Raw genomic sequence first — 4,751 nt, forward strand, 5'->3', positions numbered from 1 at the left:
TGAGGCTAGGACTTCAAGTACTATTGAACTATAGTGGTGAGAGTGGCATGCCTGTCATGTTCATGATCTTAGGAAAGCACTCCATTTTTCCTCATTGAGGATGATATTATCTCTGGGACTTTCATATACGGCTTTTATGATGTTAAGGCATGTTCCTTCTATCCCTACATCCTTGAGTGTTTTTATCATAAAGAGACTCTTAACAATAGAGAACAAACTGAGGGTTGCTGGAAGGGAGGTGGGTGAGGGGATGGACTAAATGGGTGAGAGGCATTAAGAAGGGTGCTTGTGATGGGGACTGGGTAAGTGAAGAATCGCTAAACTATACTACTGAAACCAATTCTACACTATATGCTAACTATGTAAATTTAAATAAAATCTTGGAAAGAAATAAAATAAAATCCAACTTGCCCATTGTAGGATACAGAAATTTACAGGCATTTGTGATCCAACATTTGGGAAAACATTGGGAACGTATGAGAGTGGGCAAAGGAGAAACCGTATATCAGACAGATCAGAAGCTTAATAAAGTGAGTTATTGAAATGTATGGAGAAGTTGAAATCAAACAAATGGGAATTCCAAGAAATAAATAGAAGGGGCAGATTCTACTCCCACGGTCTGATCAAAGAATAGCAGTTCCCGGCTCTGATGCTTTGAGCTCTGCAATCATGGCATGTCTGCAGCCCCAGGACAATTGGCCTTTACAACACTGGAACCCCCACGATTCTCTTCAGAGCCTTCTTTATGTCTTTGTTCCTCAGGCTGTAGATGAAGGGGTTCAGCATGGGCGTGACCACCGTGTACATCACCGAGGCCGTGGCACCCGAGTGGGAGCTCTGGGTAGCAGTGGAGCTAAGGTACACACCTAGGCTTGTACAATAAAATAGGGAGACAACCGAGAGGTGAGACGCACAGGTGGAAAATGCCTTATACTTGCCCTGAGATGATGAGATTCCACATACAAAAGAAACTATCTTAGAATAAGAGTAAAGGATCCCAGCTAGGGAAGCACCGCCCAACAATCCAGCTGCAAAATACATCAGCATGTCATTAAGAAAGGTATCAGAACAGGCAAGCAGGACCACCTGATTGATTTCACAGAAAAAATGGGAGATTTCCACCTCTGTACAGAAGGACAGCCACAACATCATTAAGGTTTGTAATAAGGAGTTCAGGGTGCTCATCATCCAGGACACCAGAACAAGCAGCCCACAGTAGGTGGGTTTCATGATCAGCATGTAGTGCAAGGGTTGACAGATGGCCACGAACCGGTCATAGGCCATCACAGCCAGTAGAAAATTGTCCAATCCAGCAAAGAGTAGGAAAAAATACATCTGTGTGATGCAGCCTGCATAAGTTATGACTTTGCTCTGGGTCTGGATGTTCCAGAGCATCTTCGGGACGGTGGTGGAGGTGAAGCAGATGTCTACAAAGGACAGGTTGGCCAGGAAGAAGTACATGGGCGTGTGGAGGCGGGAGTCAGAGCTGACGGCCAGGAGGATGAGCAGGTTCCCAAACACAGTGATCAGGTACATGGAGAGGAAAAACCCAAAAATCAGGAGCTGCAGCTCTGGTTCCTTTGATAGTCCCAGGAGAAAAAAATCTGAAATTTGTGAATCATTTCCTGGTTCCATGGGCTAGAGGGGACTATCAGGGAACAAAAAATAGCATGACCGAGTTTCTCAACAATGAACATTGCAAATATCATTGAAATTCTATAATTTTTATTTTTCTTTCAAAAATTCAGTGTCCATAGTTTTTTGGATAGAACTTGCCCCCTCTGGGGACTCCCTCATGCCAGCTCTGAACAGGAATTCACATCCCACACTTAGCTTTTTCCCCTAATGCTCATGGATTCTATAGTTTTAATGAGAAATTCTGTCACCCGTTTGAGGAATAACCTTGAGCACTGACTAATCTCCAGGCAAAGAGTACAGGTGTCAAAAAAATAAAAGTCTATAAGGTTCAGTGATGGAGACAGAGGATAAGCAAATGAAAGAGTGGATAAAATATGAGAGGTGACAGGTGCTATGAAGAAAAACAAAGCCTGTGTAAAGGGAAGAGCGGGTGGAGGCGTTACTTTTTACTGGTTATTCGGGCATACCAAAACACATCTAAACAGAGGCCTCGAGGAGACAGAAGGAGACACAAAGTCCTCTGGGGAAAAGTACACCAATCAGAGGGAACGACCAGTGCAGAGGCTCTGAGAAAATTCTTTTTTTTTTTAATCAATTTTTAAAACCTGAGGGTGGTTGATGCACCATGTTACAGCAGTTTGGGGTGTACAATCCAACAGTTTTACACATCACACCATGCTCACCACACGTGGGGCCGCCGTTTGTCACCACACAATGCTGTGATAGTATCATTGACCATATTCCCTTTGCCGTGCCTTTTAGTCCTGGGTGTCATTCGTTCCTTAACTGGAAGCCAGTATCTCCCACTCCCTGTCACCATCTTTCTTTTTGTTGGTTTGCTTGTTGTTTCAAAAACCAATATTCATTGGTCATTCAATGGTCAACCAAAGCCATTGCGTTGAGGGGAATGAGCAAGAGGAAGCGTGGTGACAGATGGTGGCCGGAAGGTTGAGGAACAAGGTGGCCTCCCGGCACTGATGAAACTTCACGGCACAAGGAATCCCTCCTTCACATAGCGTCCCTTGCACTTTACCAATTTTGTTTCCAAAGAATCTTTGCATAGAAATGGGGCCCCTTCTTATCTTCATGTGTTGGGCAATAATCTGGCATCTGTATATTAAGGGTCACATTATGGAGCTATGGGTTCCAGGACCTCTGCTTTGAAAACCGCTCATGGCACACACACACACACACACACACACACACACAGGTGCGTGCCCACTAGTCTCCTAGGACCATGTCACAACCAGACTATTCTCACCTCGAGGCACATTAATTAGGTAAACGCTGATACAAGGCAAGCTGTTGACAAGAGATTTTCTTTCCTCTAAAGATGTGAAAATACATCCAAGTTCCAGTAGTTAAGTCTTCTATGAGCATGTAAACATGGGTCTCTGCATTAATATGAACTTTTCATAGCCAGTGTTTAAAGAAATTAAAATATCATTTTCAAAAACTGAGAGCAAGAAAAGTGGGAGAGAGATCTATCGAGCTCAGGTGGGCCCTAGCAACGGGATGAGAATGTGTCTTTTGTCCTGGCAACACCCCAACCCCAGGTACGTCTCCTTCAAGCCCAGAATAATGAAGCAGCAAAAAGCAATTTATCTAAAAGGAAAAGTTAGGATGTCTAAGTTATCAAGACATCCTGCTAAATAACAAGCAAGGGAAAACCCCCACAATTCTCTAAGGGTAATGTACAGAGTACAACAAAAGTGGCGGATTTTAAAAGATTATTTGCTAACAAAACCCCACCTCTTATAAATGATATAAAATCCAAAACCATCATCATCATCAGAGACTCGTGTTTTGAATTTTGGATCTACGTATGTTTGCTTTTTGAACTTGGAGAACCAACCAAACTACTCTTTTTTTCACTTAAATTCTACTCAGGTAACATACAGTGCAATATATTGTTTTCAGGAGTAGAATTCAGTGATTCATCACTTACCACACCCAGTGCTCATGGCAGCAATTGCCCTCCTTAATCCCACCACCCATCTAGCCCATCCCCACCCACCTGCCTCCATCAACCTTGAGTTTGCTCTCTACCCCTATGAATCTCCTGTGGTTTGTTTCCCTCTCTTGTCTTCCCCCACCTTCCCAACCAAACTATTGTAAATGCTAATATCCTTCCCCAAATAGTGGGGCTAGAGGTATCTATCCTGCTCAGGTGGTTGGCAGATTTAGTGAATGCGCCATAAAGAACTTAGCATAGTTCCCTCAATGGATAATGAGTGCTTCTTACTGGTGAGGAGATTTGACCGACTTTTTCTTCTCTCAAAATCCCCATCACTTCCCCACTTCTGGGGCCCCAGTTATACAGCCTTATTTCAGATTTCTTCCTCTCTCCACCCATCACAGGCTAGCACCCCTCTAGCCAATATTCACATTTACCCCCGAGAGATCTCTCTATATTATTATTACTTTACTGTCCACCTTCCTGATTTAATGCTTTCATCTGACTCCCCCCCTGGAGAATGAACCCTAAATCCATATTTCCAACACTTGGCTTGCCTCCCCTGACTGACCCAACAGCTTTGCACTCATGCTGCCTCACCCACATCAATTCTACCAACACTGAACTTGAGTTGTAGCTTCATCTCAAGCCCCAGTCTCAAGACTCTGAGCCCCTACACACCTGCTTCCCCTCTGGTTGGAATCATCCACTGGTCTATTTGGAAGTTTTCACCTCTTCTGTCTTGAAACTCCCATCTCCTCTTTCAGACAGCAAGGAGTCGTCTCCTTCATGAATGTGTGTGTGTGTGTGTGACTGTGTGTGTGTGTTTTGACATTCCCACAAGAAAAAAAAAAAGACTTTCTTTTGTGATAATTTAGATGTGGTGTTATCACTGTAATTTTTATTTAATTCCATATATGTTTCCCTGCTAGACTGTGGGTGCCCTGGGCATGTTATACTTACTCCCACCCTTTACCCCCCGACATAGTTTGGTTGGGGACAGTAGTAATAAATGCATATTGCATGAACGAATGAGAGATTGTGCTCACAGGAGTTGTCAATGAAAGGAGAGAGAACACAAACAGGGAGCTACCAGCACAGGAACATAGAACCAAGGAGAGGAATGTTTTCCATATTCTGAGACTGGGACCATTTG

The 4,751-nt window shown here is 43.6% G+C and overlaps 1 pseudogene; it reads right to left on the reverse strand.

Annotated features, from left to right (window-relative positions):
* Positions 1 to 702: 702 nt before the first annotated feature.
* Positions 703 to 1,709, reverse strand: LOC131508495 (olfactory receptor 7A17-like; annotated as a pseudogene).
* Positions 1,710 to 4,751: the final 3,042 nt, after the last annotated feature.

The sequence above is a fragment of the Neofelis nebulosa genome, chromosome 4, assembly GCF_028018385.1.
Source record: "Neofelis nebulosa isolate mNeoNeb1 chromosome 4, mNeoNeb1.pri, whole genome shotgun sequence".
Lineage (NCBI taxonomy): Eukaryota > Metazoa > Chordata > Mammalia > Carnivora > Felidae > Neofelis > Neofelis nebulosa.